Source organism: Staurois parvus, unplaced genomic scaffold, assembly GCF_062004578.1.
Source record: "Staurois parvus isolate SC_StPar_1 unplaced genomic scaffold, SC_StPar_1.0 ptg002695l, whole genome shotgun sequence".
NCBI lineage: Eukaryota > Metazoa > Chordata > Amphibia > Anura > Ranidae > Staurois > Staurois parvus.
This window is the reverse complement of record NW_028320491.1, coordinates 35,440-49,019: the sequence shown is the minus strand read 5'-3', so window position 1 is coordinate 49,019 and position 13,580 is coordinate 35,440. Positions and strand designations below refer to the sequence as shown.

At 53.7% G+C, this 13,580-nt stretch overlaps 66 non-coding genes across 66 annotated transcripts; all 66 read left to right on the top strand.

The window, feature by feature from the left end:
- The first annotated feature begins 61 nt into the window (after positions 1-61).
- Positions 62-180, top strand: LOC149429662 (5S ribosomal RNA). Its single transcript, XR_016310423.1, has one exon. It is a non-coding gene; the product is annotated as a 5S ribosomal RNA (ribosomal RNA).
- Positions 181-267: 87 nt separating this feature from the next.
- Positions 268-386, top strand: LOC149429661 (5S ribosomal RNA). The gene has a single exon (XR_016310422.1). It is a non-coding gene; the product is annotated as a 5S ribosomal RNA (ribosomal RNA).
- An 87-nt stretch (positions 387-473) lies between these two features.
- On the top strand, positions 474-592 carry LOC149429660 (5S ribosomal RNA). Its single transcript, XR_016310239.1, has one exon. It is a non-coding gene; the product is annotated as a 5S ribosomal RNA (ribosomal RNA).
- An 87-nt stretch (positions 593-679) lies between these two features.
- LOC149429659 (5S ribosomal RNA) lies at positions 680-798 on the top strand. Its single transcript, XR_016310384.1, has one exon. It is a non-coding gene; the product is annotated as a 5S ribosomal RNA (ribosomal RNA).
- Positions 799-885: 87 nt separating this feature from the next.
- On the top strand, positions 886-1,004 carry LOC149429658 (5S ribosomal RNA). The gene has a single exon (XR_016310238.1). It is a non-coding gene; the product is annotated as a 5S ribosomal RNA (ribosomal RNA).
- Positions 1,005-1,091: 87 nt separating this feature from the next.
- On the top strand, positions 1,092-1,210 carry LOC149429657 (5S ribosomal RNA). Its single transcript, XR_016310308.1, has one exon. It is a non-coding gene; the product is annotated as a 5S ribosomal RNA (ribosomal RNA).
- An 87-nt stretch (positions 1,211-1,297) lies between these two features.
- LOC149429656 (5S ribosomal RNA) lies at positions 1,298-1,416 on the top strand. Its single transcript, XR_016310350.1, has one exon. It is a non-coding gene; the product is annotated as a 5S ribosomal RNA (ribosomal RNA).
- Positions 1,417-1,503: 87 nt separating this feature from the next.
- Positions 1,504-1,622, top strand: LOC149429655 (5S ribosomal RNA). The gene has a single exon (XR_016310421.1). It is a non-coding gene; the product is annotated as a 5S ribosomal RNA (ribosomal RNA).
- Positions 1,623-1,709: 87 nt separating this feature from the next.
- LOC149429654 (5S ribosomal RNA) lies at positions 1,710-1,828 on the top strand. Its single transcript, XR_016310430.1, has one exon. It is a non-coding gene; the product is annotated as a 5S ribosomal RNA (ribosomal RNA).
- An 87-nt stretch (positions 1,829-1,915) lies between these two features.
- Positions 1,916-2,034, top strand: LOC149429653 (5S ribosomal RNA). Its single transcript, XR_016310381.1, has one exon. It is a non-coding gene; the product is annotated as a 5S ribosomal RNA (ribosomal RNA).
- An 87-nt stretch (positions 2,035-2,121) lies between these two features.
- LOC149429652 (5S ribosomal RNA) lies at positions 2,122-2,240 on the top strand. Its single transcript, XR_016310237.1, has one exon. It is a non-coding gene; the product is annotated as a 5S ribosomal RNA (ribosomal RNA).
- An 87-nt stretch (positions 2,241-2,327) lies between these two features.
- On the top strand, positions 2,328-2,446 carry LOC149429651 (5S ribosomal RNA). The gene has a single exon (XR_016310299.1). It is a non-coding gene; the product is annotated as a 5S ribosomal RNA (ribosomal RNA).
- An 87-nt stretch (positions 2,447-2,533) lies between these two features.
- Positions 2,534-2,652, top strand: LOC149429650 (5S ribosomal RNA). The gene has a single exon (XR_016310235.1). It is a non-coding gene; the product is annotated as a 5S ribosomal RNA (ribosomal RNA).
- Positions 2,653-2,739: 87 nt separating this feature from the next.
- Positions 2,740-2,858, top strand: LOC149429649 (5S ribosomal RNA). The gene has a single exon (XR_016310319.1). It is a non-coding gene; the product is annotated as a 5S ribosomal RNA (ribosomal RNA).
- An 87-nt stretch (positions 2,859-2,945) lies between these two features.
- LOC149429648 (5S ribosomal RNA) lies at positions 2,946-3,064 on the top strand. The gene has a single exon (XR_016310234.1). It is a non-coding gene; the product is annotated as a 5S ribosomal RNA (ribosomal RNA).
- Positions 3,065-3,151: 87 nt separating this feature from the next.
- Positions 3,152-3,270, top strand: LOC149429647 (5S ribosomal RNA). The gene has a single exon (XR_016310374.1). It is a non-coding gene; the product is annotated as a 5S ribosomal RNA (ribosomal RNA).
- Positions 3,271-3,357: 87 nt separating this feature from the next.
- Positions 3,358-3,476, top strand: LOC149429646 (5S ribosomal RNA). The gene has a single exon (XR_016310420.1). It is a non-coding gene; the product is annotated as a 5S ribosomal RNA (ribosomal RNA).
- Positions 3,477-3,563: 87 nt separating this feature from the next.
- LOC149429645 (5S ribosomal RNA) lies at positions 3,564-3,682 on the top strand. The gene has a single exon (XR_016310233.1). It is a non-coding gene; the product is annotated as a 5S ribosomal RNA (ribosomal RNA).
- Positions 3,683-3,769: 87 nt separating this feature from the next.
- On the top strand, positions 3,770-3,888 carry LOC149429644 (5S ribosomal RNA). Its single transcript, XR_016310383.1, has one exon. It is a non-coding gene; the product is annotated as a 5S ribosomal RNA (ribosomal RNA).
- An 87-nt stretch (positions 3,889-3,975) lies between these two features.
- Positions 3,976-4,094, top strand: LOC149429643 (5S ribosomal RNA). Its single transcript, XR_016310232.1, has one exon. It is a non-coding gene; the product is annotated as a 5S ribosomal RNA (ribosomal RNA).
- An 87-nt stretch (positions 4,095-4,181) lies between these two features.
- Positions 4,182-4,300, top strand: LOC149429642 (5S ribosomal RNA). Its single transcript, XR_016310307.1, has one exon. It is a non-coding gene; the product is annotated as a 5S ribosomal RNA (ribosomal RNA).
- Positions 4,301-4,387: 87 nt separating this feature from the next.
- On the top strand, positions 4,388-4,506 carry LOC149429641 (5S ribosomal RNA). The gene has a single exon (XR_016310349.1). It is a non-coding gene; the product is annotated as a 5S ribosomal RNA (ribosomal RNA).
- Positions 4,507-4,593: 87 nt separating this feature from the next.
- LOC149429640 (5S ribosomal RNA) lies at positions 4,594-4,712 on the top strand. The gene has a single exon (XR_016310419.1). It is a non-coding gene; the product is annotated as a 5S ribosomal RNA (ribosomal RNA).
- An 87-nt stretch (positions 4,713-4,799) lies between these two features.
- Positions 4,800-4,918, top strand: LOC149429639 (5S ribosomal RNA). The gene has a single exon (XR_016310231.1). It is a non-coding gene; the product is annotated as a 5S ribosomal RNA (ribosomal RNA).
- Positions 4,919-5,005: 87 nt separating this feature from the next.
- LOC149429638 (5S ribosomal RNA) lies at positions 5,006-5,124 on the top strand. The gene has a single exon (XR_016310306.1). It is a non-coding gene; the product is annotated as a 5S ribosomal RNA (ribosomal RNA).
- Positions 5,125-5,211: 87 nt separating this feature from the next.
- On the top strand, positions 5,212-5,330 carry LOC149429637 (5S ribosomal RNA). The gene has a single exon (XR_016310305.1). It is a non-coding gene; the product is annotated as a 5S ribosomal RNA (ribosomal RNA).
- Positions 5,331-5,417: 87 nt separating this feature from the next.
- On the top strand, positions 5,418-5,536 carry LOC149429636 (5S ribosomal RNA). The gene has a single exon (XR_016310230.1). It is a non-coding gene; the product is annotated as a 5S ribosomal RNA (ribosomal RNA).
- An 87-nt stretch (positions 5,537-5,623) lies between these two features.
- On the top strand, positions 5,624-5,742 carry LOC149429635 (5S ribosomal RNA). Its single transcript, XR_016310228.1, has one exon. It is a non-coding gene; the product is annotated as a 5S ribosomal RNA (ribosomal RNA).
- Positions 5,743-5,829: 87 nt separating this feature from the next.
- On the top strand, positions 5,830-5,948 carry LOC149429634 (5S ribosomal RNA). The gene has a single exon (XR_016310227.1). It is a non-coding gene; the product is annotated as a 5S ribosomal RNA (ribosomal RNA).
- An 87-nt stretch (positions 5,949-6,035) lies between these two features.
- LOC149429633 (5S ribosomal RNA) lies at positions 6,036-6,154 on the top strand. Its single transcript, XR_016310226.1, has one exon. It is a non-coding gene; the product is annotated as a 5S ribosomal RNA (ribosomal RNA).
- Positions 6,155-6,241: 87 nt separating this feature from the next.
- On the top strand, positions 6,242-6,360 carry LOC149429632 (5S ribosomal RNA). The gene has a single exon (XR_016310225.1). It is a non-coding gene; the product is annotated as a 5S ribosomal RNA (ribosomal RNA).
- An 87-nt stretch (positions 6,361-6,447) lies between these two features.
- Positions 6,448-6,566, top strand: LOC149429631 (5S ribosomal RNA). Its single transcript, XR_016310223.1, has one exon. It is a non-coding gene; the product is annotated as a 5S ribosomal RNA (ribosomal RNA).
- An 87-nt stretch (positions 6,567-6,653) lies between these two features.
- Positions 6,654-6,772, top strand: LOC149429630 (5S ribosomal RNA). Its single transcript, XR_016310222.1, has one exon. It is a non-coding gene; the product is annotated as a 5S ribosomal RNA (ribosomal RNA).
- Positions 6,773-6,859: 87 nt separating this feature from the next.
- On the top strand, positions 6,860-6,978 carry LOC149429629 (5S ribosomal RNA). Its single transcript, XR_016310353.1, has one exon. It is a non-coding gene; the product is annotated as a 5S ribosomal RNA (ribosomal RNA).
- Positions 6,979-7,065: 87 nt separating this feature from the next.
- Positions 7,066-7,184, top strand: LOC149429628 (5S ribosomal RNA). The gene has a single exon (XR_016310221.1). It is a non-coding gene; the product is annotated as a 5S ribosomal RNA (ribosomal RNA).
- An 87-nt stretch (positions 7,185-7,271) lies between these two features.
- On the top strand, positions 7,272-7,390 carry LOC149429627 (5S ribosomal RNA). Its single transcript, XR_016310220.1, has one exon. It is a non-coding gene; the product is annotated as a 5S ribosomal RNA (ribosomal RNA).
- An 87-nt stretch (positions 7,391-7,477) lies between these two features.
- LOC149429626 (5S ribosomal RNA) lies at positions 7,478-7,596 on the top strand. Its single transcript, XR_016310219.1, has one exon. It is a non-coding gene; the product is annotated as a 5S ribosomal RNA (ribosomal RNA).
- An 87-nt stretch (positions 7,597-7,683) lies between these two features.
- On the top strand, positions 7,684-7,802 carry LOC149429625 (5S ribosomal RNA). The gene has a single exon (XR_016310218.1). It is a non-coding gene; the product is annotated as a 5S ribosomal RNA (ribosomal RNA).
- Positions 7,803-7,889: 87 nt separating this feature from the next.
- LOC149429624 (5S ribosomal RNA) lies at positions 7,890-8,008 on the top strand. The gene has a single exon (XR_016310379.1). It is a non-coding gene; the product is annotated as a 5S ribosomal RNA (ribosomal RNA).
- An 87-nt stretch (positions 8,009-8,095) lies between these two features.
- On the top strand, positions 8,096-8,214 carry LOC149429623 (5S ribosomal RNA). Its single transcript, XR_016310217.1, has one exon. It is a non-coding gene; the product is annotated as a 5S ribosomal RNA (ribosomal RNA).
- An 87-nt stretch (positions 8,215-8,301) lies between these two features.
- LOC149429622 (5S ribosomal RNA) lies at positions 8,302-8,420 on the top strand. Its single transcript, XR_016310451.1, has one exon. It is a non-coding gene; the product is annotated as a 5S ribosomal RNA (ribosomal RNA).
- Positions 8,421-8,507: 87 nt separating this feature from the next.
- On the top strand, positions 8,508-8,626 carry LOC149429621 (5S ribosomal RNA). The gene has a single exon (XR_016310392.1). It is a non-coding gene; the product is annotated as a 5S ribosomal RNA (ribosomal RNA).
- Positions 8,627-8,713: 87 nt separating this feature from the next.
- On the top strand, positions 8,714-8,832 carry LOC149429620 (5S ribosomal RNA). The gene has a single exon (XR_016310216.1). It is a non-coding gene; the product is annotated as a 5S ribosomal RNA (ribosomal RNA).
- Positions 8,833-8,919: 87 nt separating this feature from the next.
- Positions 8,920-9,038, top strand: LOC149429619 (5S ribosomal RNA). The gene has a single exon (XR_016310215.1). It is a non-coding gene; the product is annotated as a 5S ribosomal RNA (ribosomal RNA).
- An 87-nt stretch (positions 9,039-9,125) lies between these two features.
- Positions 9,126-9,244, top strand: LOC149429618 (5S ribosomal RNA). Its single transcript, XR_016310415.1, has one exon. It is a non-coding gene; the product is annotated as a 5S ribosomal RNA (ribosomal RNA).
- Positions 9,245-9,331: 87 nt separating this feature from the next.
- Positions 9,332-9,450, top strand: LOC149429617 (5S ribosomal RNA). Its single transcript, XR_016310390.1, has one exon. It is a non-coding gene; the product is annotated as a 5S ribosomal RNA (ribosomal RNA).
- An 87-nt stretch (positions 9,451-9,537) lies between these two features.
- On the top strand, positions 9,538-9,656 carry LOC149429616 (5S ribosomal RNA). Its single transcript, XR_016310214.1, has one exon. It is a non-coding gene; the product is annotated as a 5S ribosomal RNA (ribosomal RNA).
- Positions 9,657-9,743: 87 nt separating this feature from the next.
- LOC149429615 (5S ribosomal RNA) lies at positions 9,744-9,862 on the top strand. The gene has a single exon (XR_016310212.1). It is a non-coding gene; the product is annotated as a 5S ribosomal RNA (ribosomal RNA).
- Positions 9,863-9,949: 87 nt separating this feature from the next.
- On the top strand, positions 9,950-10,068 carry LOC149429614 (5S ribosomal RNA). Its single transcript, XR_016310211.1, has one exon. It is a non-coding gene; the product is annotated as a 5S ribosomal RNA (ribosomal RNA).
- Positions 10,069-10,155: 87 nt separating this feature from the next.
- Positions 10,156-10,274, top strand: LOC149429613 (5S ribosomal RNA). The gene has a single exon (XR_016310210.1). It is a non-coding gene; the product is annotated as a 5S ribosomal RNA (ribosomal RNA).
- An 87-nt stretch (positions 10,275-10,361) lies between these two features.
- LOC149429612 (5S ribosomal RNA) lies at positions 10,362-10,480 on the top strand. The gene has a single exon (XR_016310209.1). It is a non-coding gene; the product is annotated as a 5S ribosomal RNA (ribosomal RNA).
- Positions 10,481-10,567: 87 nt separating this feature from the next.
- Positions 10,568-10,686, top strand: LOC149429611 (5S ribosomal RNA). Its single transcript, XR_016310208.1, has one exon. It is a non-coding gene; the product is annotated as a 5S ribosomal RNA (ribosomal RNA).
- Positions 10,687-10,773: 87 nt separating this feature from the next.
- On the top strand, positions 10,774-10,892 carry LOC149429610 (5S ribosomal RNA). Its single transcript, XR_016310438.1, has one exon. It is a non-coding gene; the product is annotated as a 5S ribosomal RNA (ribosomal RNA).
- Positions 10,893-10,979: 87 nt separating this feature from the next.
- LOC149429609 (5S ribosomal RNA) lies at positions 10,980-11,098 on the top strand. Its single transcript, XR_016310323.1, has one exon. It is a non-coding gene; the product is annotated as a 5S ribosomal RNA (ribosomal RNA).
- Positions 11,099-11,185: 87 nt separating this feature from the next.
- On the top strand, positions 11,186-11,304 carry LOC149429608 (5S ribosomal RNA). Its single transcript, XR_016310206.1, has one exon. It is a non-coding gene; the product is annotated as a 5S ribosomal RNA (ribosomal RNA).
- An 87-nt stretch (positions 11,305-11,391) lies between these two features.
- LOC149429607 (5S ribosomal RNA) lies at positions 11,392-11,510 on the top strand. Its single transcript, XR_016310205.1, has one exon. It is a non-coding gene; the product is annotated as a 5S ribosomal RNA (ribosomal RNA).
- Positions 11,511-11,597: 87 nt separating this feature from the next.
- LOC149429606 (5S ribosomal RNA) lies at positions 11,598-11,716 on the top strand. Its single transcript, XR_016310204.1, has one exon. It is a non-coding gene; the product is annotated as a 5S ribosomal RNA (ribosomal RNA).
- An 87-nt stretch (positions 11,717-11,803) lies between these two features.
- Positions 11,804-11,922, top strand: LOC149429605 (5S ribosomal RNA). The gene has a single exon (XR_016310373.1). It is a non-coding gene; the product is annotated as a 5S ribosomal RNA (ribosomal RNA).
- An 87-nt stretch (positions 11,923-12,009) lies between these two features.
- On the top strand, positions 12,010-12,128 carry LOC149429604 (5S ribosomal RNA). Its single transcript, XR_016310202.1, has one exon. It is a non-coding gene; the product is annotated as a 5S ribosomal RNA (ribosomal RNA).
- Positions 12,129-12,215: 87 nt separating this feature from the next.
- Positions 12,216-12,334, top strand: LOC149429603 (5S ribosomal RNA). Its single transcript, XR_016310201.1, has one exon. It is a non-coding gene; the product is annotated as a 5S ribosomal RNA (ribosomal RNA).
- Positions 12,335-12,421: 87 nt separating this feature from the next.
- Positions 12,422-12,540, top strand: LOC149429602 (5S ribosomal RNA). Its single transcript, XR_016310199.1, has one exon. It is a non-coding gene; the product is annotated as a 5S ribosomal RNA (ribosomal RNA).
- An 87-nt stretch (positions 12,541-12,627) lies between these two features.
- Positions 12,628-12,746, top strand: LOC149429601 (5S ribosomal RNA). The gene has a single exon (XR_016310198.1). It is a non-coding gene; the product is annotated as a 5S ribosomal RNA (ribosomal RNA).
- Positions 12,747-12,833: 87 nt separating this feature from the next.
- Positions 12,834-12,952, top strand: LOC149429600 (5S ribosomal RNA). Its single transcript, XR_016310197.1, has one exon. It is a non-coding gene; the product is annotated as a 5S ribosomal RNA (ribosomal RNA).
- Positions 12,953-13,039: 87 nt separating this feature from the next.
- On the top strand, positions 13,040-13,159 carry LOC149429599 (5S ribosomal RNA). The gene has a single exon (XR_016310352.1). It is a non-coding gene; the product is annotated as a 5S ribosomal RNA (ribosomal RNA).
- An 87-nt stretch (positions 13,160-13,246) lies between these two features.
- LOC149429598 (5S ribosomal RNA) lies at positions 13,247-13,365 on the top strand. Its single transcript, XR_016310196.1, has one exon. It is a non-coding gene; the product is annotated as a 5S ribosomal RNA (ribosomal RNA).
- An 87-nt stretch (positions 13,366-13,452) lies between these two features.
- On the top strand, positions 13,453-13,571 carry LOC149429597 (5S ribosomal RNA). Its single transcript, XR_016310195.1, has one exon. It is a non-coding gene; the product is annotated as a 5S ribosomal RNA (ribosomal RNA).
- Positions 13,572-13,580: the final 9 nt, after the last annotated feature.

Here is a 13,580-nt window from a genome sequence, read left to right as displayed (position 1 = left end):
GGCTCAAATGGCCAGCTTGCCAAGCACCAATTGAAGTAGATTGAGGGCTCCAAAGAGAAGCGCCTACGGCCACATCACTCTGAATGCGCCCAATCTCGTCTGATCTCGGAAGCTAAGCAGCGTAGGGCCTGGTTAGTACCTGGATGGGAGACCGCCTGGGAATACCAGGTGCTGTAGGCTTTTGTCTTTTGCTCGGCTTCTTTTTCGGCTCAAATGGCCAGCTTGCCAAGCACCAATTGAAGTAGATTGAGGGCTCCAAAGAGAAGCGCCTACGGCCACATCACTCTGAATGCGCCCAATCTCGTCTGATCTCGGAAGCTAAGCAGCGTAGGGCCTGGTTAGTACCTGGATGGGAGACCGCCTGGGAATACCAGGTGCTGTAGGCTTTTGTCTTTTGCTCGGCTTCTTTTTCGGCTCAAATGGCCAGCTTGCCAAGCACCAATTGAAGTAGATTGAGGGCTCCAAAGAGAAGCGCCTACGGCCACATCACTCTGAATGCGCCCGATCTCGTCTGATCTCGGAAGCTAAGCAGCGTAGGGCCTGGTTAGTACCTGGATGGGAGACCGCCTGGGAATACCAGGTGCTGTAGGCTTTTGTCTTTTGCTCGGCTTCTTTTTCGGCTCAAATGGCCAGCTTGCCAAGCACCAATTGAAGTAGATTGAGGGCTCCAAAGAGAAGCGCCTACGGCCACATCACTCTGAATGCGCCCGATCTTGTCTGATCTCGGAAGCTAAGCAGCGTAGGGCCTGGTTAGTACCTGGATGGGAGACCGCCTGGGAATACCAGGTGCTGTAGGCTTTTGTCTTTTGCTCGGCTTCTTTTTCGGCTCAAATGGCCAGCTTGCCAAGCACCAAGTGAAGTAGATTGAGGGCTCAAAAGAGAAGAGCCTACGGCCACATCACTCTGAATGCGCCCGATCTCGTCTGATCTCGGAAGCTAAGCAGCGTAGGGCCTGGTTAGTACCTGGATGGGAGACCGCCTGGGAATACCAGGTGCTGTAGGCTTTTGTCTTTTGCTCGGCTTCTTTTTCGGCTCAAATGGCCAGCTTGCCAAGCACCAATTGAAGTAGATTGAGGGCTCCAAAGAGAAGCGCCTACGGCCACATCACTCTGAATGCGCCCGATCTCGTCTGATCTCGGAAGCTAAGCAGCGTAGGGCCTGGCTAGTACCTGGATGGGAGACCGCCTGGGAATACCAGGTGCTGTAGGCTTTTGTCTTTTGCTCGGCTTCTTTTTCGGCTCAAATGGCCAGCTTGCCAAGCACCAATTGAAGTAGATTGAGGGCTCCAAAGAGAAGCGCCTACGGCCACATCACTCTGAATGCGCCCGATTTCGTCTGATCTCGGAAGCTAAGCAGCGTAGGGCCTGGTTAGTACCTGGATGGGAGACCGCCTGGGAATACCAGGTGCTGTAGGCTTTTGTCTTTTGCTCGGCTTCTTTTTCGGCTCAAATGGCCAGCTTGCCAAGCACCAATTGAAGTAGATTGAGGGCTCCAAAGAGAAGCGCCTACGGCCACATCACTCTGAATGCGCCCAATCTCGTCTGATCTCGGAAGCTAAGCAGCGTAGGGCCTGGTTAGTACCTGGATGGGAGACCGCCTGGGAATACCAGGTGCTGTAGGCTTTTGTCTTTTGCTCGGCTTCTTTTTCGGCTCAAATGGCCAGCTTGCCAAGCACCAATTGAAGTAGATTGAGGGCTCCAAAGAGAAGCGCCTACGGCCACATCACTCTGAATGCGCCCGATCTCATCTGATCTCGGAAGCTAAGCAGCGTAGGGCCTGGTTAGTACCTGGATGGGAGACCGCCTGGGAATACCAGGTGCTGTAGGCTTTTGTCTTTTGCTCGGCTTCTTTTTCGGCTCAAATGGCCAGCTTGCCAAGCACCAATTGAAGTAGATTGAGGGCTCCAAAGAGAAGCGCTTGCGGCCACATCACTCTGAATGCGCCCGATCTCGTCTGATCTCGGAAGCTAAGCAGCGTAGGGCCTGGTTAGTACCTGGATGGGAGACCGCCTGGGAATACCAGGTGCTGTAGGCTTTTGTCTTTTGCTCGGCTTCTTTTTCGGCTCAAATGGCCAGCTTGCCAAGCACCAATTGAAGTAGATTGAGGGCTCCAAAGAGAAGCGCCTACGGCCACATCACTCTGAATGCGCCCGATCTCGTCTGATCTCGGAAGCTAAGCAGCGTAGGGCCTGGTTAGTACCTGGATGGGAGACCGCCTGGGAATACCAGGTGCTGTAGGCTTTTGTCTTTTGCTCGGCTTCTTTTTCGGCTCAAATGGCCAGCTTGCCAAGCACCAATTGAAGTAGATTGAGGGCTCCAAAGAGAAGCGCCTACAGCCACATCACTCTGAATGCGCCCGATCTCGTCTGATCTCGGAAGCTAAGCAGCGTAGGGCCTGGTTAGTACCTGGATGGGAGACCGCCTGGGAATACCAGGTGCTGTAGGCTTTTGTCTTTTGCTCGGCTTCTTTTTCGGCTCAAATGGCCAGCTTGCCAAGCACCAATTGAAGTAGATTGAGGGCTCCAAAGAGAAGCGCCTACGGCCACATCACTCTGAATGCGCCCGATCTCGTCTGATCTCGGAAGCTAAGCAGCGTAGGGCCTGGTTAGTACCTGGATGGGAGACCGCCTGGGAATACCAGGTGCTGTAGGCTTTTGTCTTTTGCTCGGCTTCTTTTTCGGCTCAAATGGCCAGCTTGCCAAGCACCAATTGAAGTAGATTGAGGGCTCCAAAGAGAAGCGCCTACGGCCACATCACTCTGAATGCGCCCGATCTCATCTGATCTCGGAAGCTAAGCAGCGTAGGGCCTGGTTAGTACCTGGATGGGAGACCGCCTGGGAATACCAGGTGCTGTAGGCTTTTGTCTTTTGCTCGGCTTCTTTTTCGGCTCAAATGGCCAGCTTGCCAAGCACCAATTGAAGTAGATTGAGGGCTCCAAAGAGAAGCGCCTACGGCCACATCACTCTGAATGCGCCCGATCTCGTCTGATCTCGGAAGCTAAGCAGCGTAGGGCCTGGTTAGTACCTGGATGGGAGACCGCCTGGGAATACCAGGTGCTGTAGGCTTTTGTCTTTTGCTCGGCTTCTTTTTCGGCTCAAATGGCCAGCTTGCCAAGCACCAATTGAAGTAGATTGAGGGCTCCAAAGAGAAGCGCCTACGGCCACATCACTCTGAATGCGCCCGATCTCGTCTGATCTCGGAAGCTAAGCAGCATAGGGCCTGGTTAGTACCTGGATGGGAGACCGCCTGGGAATACCAGGTGCTGTAGGCTTTTGTCTTTTGCTCGGCTTCTTTTTCGGCTCAAATGGCCAGCTTGCCAAGCACCAATTGAAGTAGATTGAGGGCTCCAAAGAGAAGCGCCTACGGCCACATCACTCTGAATGCGCCCAATCTCGTCTGATCTCGGAAGCTAAGCAGCGTAGGGCCTGGTTAGTACCTGGATGGGAGACCGCCTGGGAATACCAGGTGCTGTAGGCTTTTGTCTTTTGCTCGGCTTCTTTTTCGGCTCAAATGGCCAGCTTGCCAAGCACCAATTGAAGTAGATTGAGGGCTCCAAAGAGAAGCGCCTACGGCCACATCACTCTGAATGCGCCCGATCTCGTCTGATCTCGGAAGCTAAGCAGCGTAGGGCCTGGTTAGTACCTGGATGGGAGACCGCCTGGGAATACCAGGTGCTGTAGGCTTTTGTCTTTTGCTCGGCTTCTTTTTCGGCTCAAATGGCCAGCTTGCCAAGCACCAATTGAAGTAGATTGAGGGCTCCAAAGAGAAGCGCCTACGGCCACATCACTCTGAATGCGCCCGATCTTGTCTGATCTCGGAAGCTAAGCAGCGTAGGGCCTGGTTAGTACCTGGATGGGAGACCGCCTGGGAATACCAGGTGCTGTAGGCTTTTGTCTTTTGCTCGGCTTCTTTTTCGGCTCAAATGGCCAGCTTGCCAAGCACCAAGTGAAGTAGATTGAGGGCTCAAAAGAGAAGAGCCTACGGCCACATCACTCTGAATGCGCCCGATCTCGTCTGATCTCGGAAGCTAAGCAGCGTAGGGCCTGGTTAGTACCTGGATGGGAGACCGCCTGGGAATACCAGGTGCTGTAGGCTTTTGTCTTTTGCTCGGCTTCTTTTTCGGCTCAAATGGCCAGCTTGCCAAGCACCAATTGAAGTAGATTGAGGGCTCCAAAGAGAAGCGCCTACGGCCACATCACTCTGAATGCGCCCGATCTCGTCTGATCTCGGAAGCTAAGCAGCGTAGGGCCTGGCTAGTACCTGGATGGGAGACCGCCTGGGAATACCAGGTGCTGTAGGCTTTTGTCTTTTGCTCGGCTTCTTTTTCGGCTCAAATGGCCAGCTTGCCAAGCACCAATTGAAGTAGATTGAGGGCTCCAAAGAGAAGCGCCTACGGCCACATCACTCTGAATGCGCCCGATTTCGTCTGATCTCGGAAGCTAAGCAGCGTAGGGCCTGGTTAGTACCTGGATGGGAGACCGCCTGGGAATACCAGGTGCTGTAGGCTTTTGTCTTTTGCTCGGCTTCTTTTTCGGCTCAAATGGCCAGCTTGCCAAGCACCAATTGAAGTAGATTGAGGGCTCCAAAGAGAAGCGCCTACGGCCACATCACTCTGAATGCGCCCAATCTCGTCTGATCTCGGAAGCTAAGCAGCGTAGGGCCTGGTTAGTACCTGGATGGGAGACCGCCTGGGAATACCAGGTGCTGTAGGCTTTTGTCTTTTGCTCGGCTTCTTTTTCGGCTCAAATGGCCAGCTTGCCAAGCACCAATTGAAGTAGATTGAGGGCTCCAAAGAGAAGCGCCTACGGCCACATCACTCTGAATGCGCCCGATCTCGTCTGATCTCGGAAGCTAAGCAGCGTAGGGCCTGGTTAGTACCTGGATGGGAGACCGCCTGGGAATACCAGGTGCTGTAGGCTTTTGTCTTTTGCTCGGCTTCTTTTTCGGCTCAAATGGCCAGCTTGCCAAGCACCAATTGAAGTAGATTGAGGGCTCCAAAGAGAAGCGCCTACGGCCACATCACTCTGAATGCGCCCGATCTCGTCTGATCTCGGAAGCTAAGCAGCGTAGGGCCTGGCTAGTACCTGGATGGGAGACCGCCTGGGAATACCAGGTGCTGTAGGCTTTTGTCTTTTGCTCGGCTTCTTTTTCGGCTCAAATGACCAGCTTGCCAAGCACCAATTGAAGTAGATTGAGGGCTCCAAAGAGAAGCGCCTACGGCCACATCACTCTGAATGCGCCCGATCTCGTCTGATCTCGGAAGCTAAGCAGCGTAGGGCCTGGCTAGTACCTGGATGGGAGACCGCCTGGGAATACCAGGTGCTGTAGGCTTTTGTCTTTTGCTCGGCTTCTTTTTCGGCTCAAATGGCCAGCTTGCCAAGCACCAATTGAAGTAGATTGAGGGCTTCAAAGAGAAGCGCCTACGGCCACATCACTCTGAATGCGCCCGATCTCGTCTGATCTCGGAAGCTAAGCAGCGTAGGGCCTGGTTAGTACCTGGATGGGAGACCGCCTGGGAATACCAGGTGCTGTAGGCTTTTGTCTTTTGCTCGGCTTCTTTTTCGGCTCAAATGGCCAGCTTGCCAAGCACCAATTGAAGTAGATTGAGGGCTCCAAAGAGAAGCGCCTACGGCCACATCACTCTGAATGCGCCCGATCTCGTCTGATCTCGGAAGCTAAGCAGCGTAGGGCCTGGTTAGTACCTGGATGGGAGACCGCCTGGGAATACCAGGTGCTGTAGGCTTTTGTCTTTTGCTCGGCTTCTTTTTCGGCTCAAATGGCCAGCTTGCCAAGCACCAATTGAAGTAGATTGAGGGCTCCAAAGAGAAGCGCCTACGGCCACATCACTCTGAATGCGCCCGATCTCGTCTGATCTCGGAAGCTAAGCAGCGTAGGGCCTGGTTAGTACCTGGATGGGAGACCGCCTGGGAATACCAGGTGCTGTAGGCTTTTGTCTTTTGCTCGGCTTCTTTTTCGGCTCAAATGGCCAGCTTGCCAAGCACCAATTGAAGTAGATTGAGGGCTCCAAAGAGAAGCGCCTACGGCCACATCACTCTGAATGCGCCCGATCTCGTCTGATCTCGGAAGCTAAGCAGCGTAGGGCCTGGTTAGTACCTGGATGGGAGACCGCCTGGGAATACCAGGTGCTGTAGGCTTTTGTCTTTTGCTCGGCTTCTTTTTCGGCTCAAATGGCCAGCTTGCCAAGCACCAATTGAAGTAGATTGAGGGCTCCAAAGAGAAGCGCCTACGGCCACATCACTCTGAATGCGCCCGATCTCGTCTGATCTCGGAAGCTAAGCAGCGTAGGGCCTGGTTAGTACCTGGATGGGAGACCGCCTGGGAATACCAGGTGCTGTAGGCTTTTGTCTTTTGCTCGGCTTCTTTTTCGGCTCAAATGGCCAGCTTGCCAAGCACCAATTGAAGTAGATTGAGGGCTCCAAAGAGAAGCGCCTACGGCCACATCACTCTGAATGCGCCCGATCTCGTCTGATCTCGGAAGCTAAGCAGCGTAGGGCCTGGTTAGTACCTGGATGGGAGACCGCCTGGGAATACCAGGTGCTGTAGGCTTTTGTCTTTTGCTCGGCTTCTTTTTCGGCTCAAATGGCCAGCTTGCCAAGCACCAATTGAAGTAGATTGAGGGCTCCAAAGAGAAGCGCCTACGGCCACATCACTCTGAATGCGCCCGATCTCGTCTGATCTCGGAAGCTAAGCAGCGTAGGGCCTGGTTAGTACCTGGATGGGAGACCGCCTGGGAATACCAGGTGCTGTAGGCTTTTGTCTTTTGCTCGGCTTCTTTTTCGGCTCAAATGGCCAGCTTGCCAAGCACCAATTGAAGTAGATTGAGGGCTCCAAAGAGAAGCGCCTACGGCCACATCACTCTGAATGCGCCCGATCTCGTCTGATCTCGGAAGCTAAGCAGCGTAGGGCCTGGTTAGTACCTGGATGGGATTCCGCCTGGGAATACCAGGTGCTGTAGGCTTTTGTCTTTTGCTCGGCTTCTTTTTCGGCTCAAATGGCCAGCTTGCCAAGCACCAATTGAAGTAGATTGAGGGCTCCAAAGAGAAGCGCCTACGGCCACATCACTCTGAATGCGCCCGATCTCGTCTGATCTCGGAAGCTAAGCAGCGTAGGGCCTGGTTAGTACCTGGATGGGAGACCGCCTGGGAATACCAGGTGCTGTAGGCTTTTGTCTTTTGCTCGGCTTCTTTTTCGGCTCAAATGGCCAGCTTGCCAAGCACCAATTGAAGTAGATTGAGGGCTCCAAAGAGAAGCGCCTACGGCCACATCACTCTGAATGCGCCCGATCTCGTCTGATCTCGGAAGCTAAGCAGCGTAGGGCCTGGTTAGTACCTGGATGGGAGACCGCCTGGGAATACCAGGTGCTGTAGGCTTTTGTCTTTTGCTCGGCTTCTTTTTCGGCTCAAATGGCCAGCTTGCCAAGCACCAATTGAAGTAGATTGAGGGCTCCAAAGAGAAGCGCCTACGGCCACATCACTCTGAATGCGCCCGATCTCGTCTGATCTCGGAAGCTAAGCAGCGTAGGGCCTGGTTAGTACCTGGATGGGAGACCGCCTGGGAATACCAGGTGCTGTAGGCTTTTGTCTTTTGCTCGGCTTCTTTTTCGGCTCAAATGGCCAGCTTGCCAAGCACCAATTGAAGTAGATTGAGGGCTCCAAAGAGAAGCGCCTACGGCCACATCACTCTGAATGCGCCCGATCTCGTCTGATCTCGGAAGCTAAGCAGCGTAGGGCCTGGTTAGTACCTGGATGGGAGACCGCCTGGGAATACCAGGTGCTGTAGGCTTTTGTCTTTTGCTCGGCTTCTTTTTCGGCTCAAATGGCCAGCTTGCCAAGCACCAATTGAAGTAGATTGAGGGCTCCAAAGAGAAGCGCCTACGGCCACATCACTCTGAATGCGCCCGATCTCGTCTGATCTCGGAAGCTAAGCAACGTAGGGCCTGGTTAGTACCTGGATGGGAGACCGCCTGGGAATACCAGGTGCTGTAGGCTTTTGTCTTTTGCTCGGCTTCTTTTTCGGCTCAAATGGCCAGCTTGCCAAGCACCAATTGAAGTAGATTGAGGGCTCCAAAGAGAAGCGCCTACGGCCACATCACTCTGAATGCGCCCGATCTCGTCTGATCTCGGAAGCTAAGCAGCGTAGGGCCTGGTTAGTACCTGGATGGGAGACCGCCTGGGAATACCAGGTGCTGTAGGCTTTTGTCTTTTGCTCGGCTTCTTTTTCGGCTCAAATGGCCAGCTTGCCAAGCACCAATTGAAGTAGATTGAGGGCTCCAAAGAGAAGCGCGTACGGCCACATCACTCTGAATGCGCCCGATCTCGTCTGATCTCGGAAGCTAAACAGCGTAGGGCCTGGTTAGTACCTGGATGGGAGACCACCTGGGAATACCAGGTGCTGTAGGTTTTTGTCTTTTGCTCGGCTTCTTTTTCGGCTCAAATGGCCAGCTTGCCAAGCACCAATTGAAGTAGATTGAGGGCTCCAAAGAGAAGCGCCTACGGCCACATCACTCTGAATGCGCCCGATCTCGTCTGATCTCGAAAGCTAAGCAGCGTAGGGCCTGGTTAGTACCTGGATGGGAGACCGCCTGGGAATACCAGGTGCTGTAGGCTTTTGTCTTTTGCTCGGCTTCTTTTTCGGCTCAAATGGCCAGCTTGCCAAGCACCAATTGAAGTAGATTGAGGGCTCCAAAGAGAAGCGCCTACGGCCACATCACTCTGAATGCGCCCGATCTCGTCTGATCTCGGAAGCTAAGCAGCGTAGGGCCTGGTTAGTACCTGGATGGGAGACCGCCTGGGAATACCAGGTGCTGTAGGCTTTTGTCTTTTGCTCGGCTTCTTTTTCGGCTCAAATGGCCAGCTTGCCAAGCACCAATTGAAGTAGATTGAGGGCTCCAAAGAGAAGCGCCTACGGCCACATCACTCTGAATGCGCCCGATCTCGTCTGATCTCGGAAGCTAAGCAGCGTAGGGCCTGGTTAGTACCTGGATGGGAGACCGCCTGGGAATACCAGGTGCTGTAGGCTTTTGTCTTTTGCTCGGCTTCTTTTTCGGCTCAAATGGCCAGCTTGCCAAGCACCAATTGAAGTAGATTGAGGGCTCCAAAGAGAAGCGCGTACGGCCACATCACTCTGAATGCGCCCGATCTCGTCTGATCTCGGAAGCTAAACAGCGTAGGGCCTGGTTAGTACCTGGATGGGAGACCACCTGGGAATACCAGGTGCTGTAGGCTTTTGTCTTTTGCTCGGCTTCTTTTTCGGCTCAAATGGCCAGCTTGCCAAGCACCAATTGAAGTAGATTGAGGGCTCCAAAGAGAAGCGCCTACGGCCACATCACTCTGAATGCGCCCGATCTCGTCTGATCTCGAAAGCTAAGCAGCGTAGGGCCTGGTTAGTACCTGGATGGGAGACCGCCTGGGAATACCAGGTGCTGTAGGCTTTTGTCTTTTGCTCGGCTTCTTTTTCGGCTCAAATGGCCAGCTTGCCAAGCACCAATTGAAGTAGATTGAGGGCTCCAAAGAGAAGCGCCTACGGCCACATCACTCTGAATGCGCCCGATCTCGTCTGATCTCGGAAGCTAAGCAGCGTAGGGCCTGGTTAGTACCTGGATGGGAGACCGCCTGGGAATACCAGGTGCTGTAGGCTTTTGTCTTTTGCTCGGCTTCTTTTTCGGCTCAAATGGCCAGCTTGCCAAGCACCAATTGAAGTAGATTGAGGGCTCCAAAGAGAAGCGCCTACGGCCACATCACTCTGAATGCGCCCGATCTCGTCTGATCTCGGAAGCTAAGCAGCGTAGGGCCTGGTTAGTACCTGGATGGGAGACCGCCTGGGAATACCAGGTGCTGTAGGCTTTTGTCTTTTGCTCGGCTTCTTTTTCGGCTCAAATGGCCAGCTTGCCAAGCACCAATTGAAGTAGATTGAGGGCTCCAAAGAGAAGCGCCTACGGCCACATCACTCTGAATGCGCCCGATCTCGTCTGATCTCGGAAGCTAAGCAGCGTAGGGCCTGGTTAGTACCTGGATGGGAGACCGCCTGGGAATACCAGGTGCTGTAGGCTTTTGTCTTTTGCTCGGCTTCTTTTTCGGCTCAAATGGCCAGCTTGCCAAGCACCAATTGAAGTAGATTGAGGGCTCCAAAGAGAAGCGCCTACGGCCACATCACTCTGAATGCGCCCGATCTCGTCTGATCTCGGAAGCTAAGCAGCGTAGGGCCTGGTTAGTACCTGGATGGGAGACCGCCTGGGAATACCAGGTGCTGTAGGCTTTTGTCTTTTGCTCGGCTTCTTTTTCGGCTCAAATGGCCAGCTTGCCAAGCACCAATTGAAGTAGATTGAGGGCTCCAAAGAGAAGCGCCTACGGCCACATCACTCTGAATGCGCCCGATCTCGTCTGATCTCGGAAGCTAAGCAGCGTAGGGCCTGGTTAGTACCTGGATGGGAGACCGCCTGGGAATACCAGGTGCTGTAGGCTTTTGTCTTTTGCTCGGCTTCTTTTTCGGCTCAAATGGCCAGCTTGCCAAGCACCAATTGAAGTAGATTGAGGGCTCCAAAGAGCAGCGCCTACGGCCACATCACTCTGAATGCGCCCGATCTCGTCTGATCTCGGAAGCTAAGCAGCGTAGGGCCTGGTTAGTACCTGGATGGGAGACCGCCTGGGAATACCAGGTGCTGTAGGCTTTTGTCTTTTGCTCGGCTTCTTTTTCGGCTCAAATGGCCAGCTTGCCAAGCACCAATTGAAGTAGATTGAGGGCTCCAAAGAGAAGCGCCTACGGCCACATCACTCTGAATGCGCCCGATATCGTCTGATCTCGGAAGCTAAGCAGCGTAGGGCCTGGTTAGTACCTGGATGGGAGACCGCCTGGGAATACCAGGTGCTGTAGGCTTTTGTCTTTTGCTCGGCTTCTTTTTCGGCTCAAATGGCCAGCTTGCCAAGCACCAATTGAAGTAGATTGAGGGCTCCAAAGAGAAGCGCTTACGGCCACATCACTCTGAATGCGCCCGATCTCGTCTGATCTCGGAAGCTAAGCAGCGTAGGGCCTGGTTAGTACCTGGATGGGAGACCGCCTGGGAATACCAGGTGCTGTAGGCTTTTGTCTTTTGCTCGGCTTCTTTTTCGGCTCAAATGGCCAGCTTGCCAAGCACCAATTGAAGTAGATTGAGGGCTCCAAAGAGAAGCGCCTACGGCCACATCACTCTGAATGCGCCCGATCTCGTCTGATCTCGGAAGCTAAGCAGCGTAGGGCCTGGTTAGTACCTGGATGGGAGACCGCCTGGGAATACCAGGTGCTGTAGGCTTTTGTCTTTTGCTCGGCTTCTTTTTCGGCTCAAATGGCCAGCTTGCCAAGCACCAATTGAAGTAGATTGAGGGCTCCAAAGAGAAGCGCCTACGGCCACATCACTCTGAATGCGCCCGATCTCGTCTGATCTCGGAAGCTAAGCAGCGTAGGGCCTGGTTAGTACCTGGATGGGAGACCGCCTGGGAATACCAGGTGCTGTAGGCTTTTGTCTTTTGCTCGGCTTCTTTTTCGGCTCAAATGGCCAGCTTGCCAAGCACCAATTGAAGTAGATTGAGGGCTCCAAAGAGAAGCGCCTACGGCCACATCACTCTGAATGCGCCCGATCTCGTCTGATCTCGGAAGCTAAGCAGCGTAGGGCCTGGTTAGTACCTGGATGGGAGACCGCCTGGGAATACCAGGTGCTGTAGGCTTTTGTCTTTTGCTCGGCTTCTTTTTCGGCTCAAATGGCCAGCTTGCCAAGCACCAATTGAAGTAGATTGAGGGCTCCAAAGAGAAGCGCCTACGGCCACATCACTCTGAATGCGCCCGATCTCGTCTGATCTCGGAAGCTAAGCAGCATAGGGCCTGGTTAGTACCTGGATGGGAGACCGCCTGGGAATACCAGGTGCTGTAGGCTTTTGTCTTTTGCTCGGCTTCTTTTTCGGCTCAAATGGCCAGCTTGCCAAGCACCAATTGAAGTAGATTGAGGGCTCCAAAGAGAAGCGCCTACGGCCACATCACTCTGAATGCGCCCGATCTCGTCTGATCTCGGAAGCTAAGCAGCGTAGGGCCTGGTTAGTACCTGGATGGGAGACCGCCTGGGAATACCAGGTGCTGTAGGCTTTTGTCTTTTGCTCGGCTTCTTTTTCGGCTCAAATGGCCAGCTTGCCAAGCACCAATTGAAGTAGATTGAGGGCTCCAAAGAGAAGCGCCTACGGCCACATCACTCTGAATGCGCCCGATCTCGTCTGATCTCGGAAGCTAAGCAGCGTAGGGCCTGGTTAGTACCTGGATGGGAGACCGCCTGGGAATACCAGGTGCTGTAGGCTTTTGTCTTTTGCTCGGCTTCTTTTTCGGCTCAAATGGCCAGCTTGCCAAGCACCAATTGAAGTAGATTGAGGGCTCCAAAGAGAAGCGCCTACGGCCACATCACTCTGAATGCGCCCGATCTCGTCTGATCTCGGAAGCTAAGCAGCGTAGGGCCTGGTTAGTACCTGGATGGGAGACCGCCTGGGAATACCAGGTGCTGTAGGCTTTTGTCTTTTGCTCGGCTTCTTTTTCGGCTCAAATGGCCAGCTTGCCAAGCACCAATTGAAGTAGATTGAGGGCTCCAAAGAGAAGCGCCTACGGCCACATCACTCTGAATGCGCCCGATCTCGTCTGATCTCGGAAGCTAAGCAGCGTAGGGCCTGGTTAGTACCTGGATGGGAGACCGCCTGGGAATACCAGGTGCTGTAGGCTTTTGTCTTTTGCTCGGCTTCTTTTTCGGCTCAAATGGCCAGCTTGCCAAGCACCAATTGAAGTAGATTGAGGGCTCCAAAGAGAAGCGCCTACGGCCACATCACTCTGAATGCGCCCGATCTCGTCTGATCTCGGAAGCTAAGCAGCGTAGGGCCTGGTTAGTACCTGGATGGGAGACCGCCTGGGAATACCAGGTGCTGTAGGCTTTTGTCTTTTGCTCGGCTTCTTTTTCGGCTCAAATGGCCAGCTTGCCAAGCACCAATTGAAGTAGATTGAGAGCTCCAAAGAGAAGCGCCTACGGCCACATCACTCTGAATGCGCCCGATCTCGTCTGATCTCGGAAGCTAAGCAGCGTAGGGCCTGGTTAGTACCTGGATGGGAGACCGCCTGGGAAATACCAGGTGCTGTAGGCTTTTGTCTTTTGCTCGGCTTCTTTTTCGGCTCAAATGGCCAGCTTGCCAAGCACCAAGTGAAGTAGATTGAGGGCTCCAAAGAGAAGCGCCTACGGCCACATCACTCTGAATGCGCCCGATCTCGTCTGATCTCGGAAGCTAAGCAGCGTAGGGCCTGGTTAGTACCTGGATGGGAGACCGCCTGGGAATACCAGGTGCTGTAGGCTTTTGTCTTTTGCTCGGCTTCTTTTTCGGCTCAAATGGCCAGCTTGCCAAGCACCAATTGAAGTAGATTGAGGGCTCCAAAGAGAAGCGCCTACGGCCACATCACTCTGAATGCGCCCGATCTCGTCTGATCTCGGAAGCTAAGCAGCGTAGGGCCTGGTTAGTACCTGGATGGGAGACCGCCTGGGAATACCAGGTGCTGTAGGCTTTTGTCTTT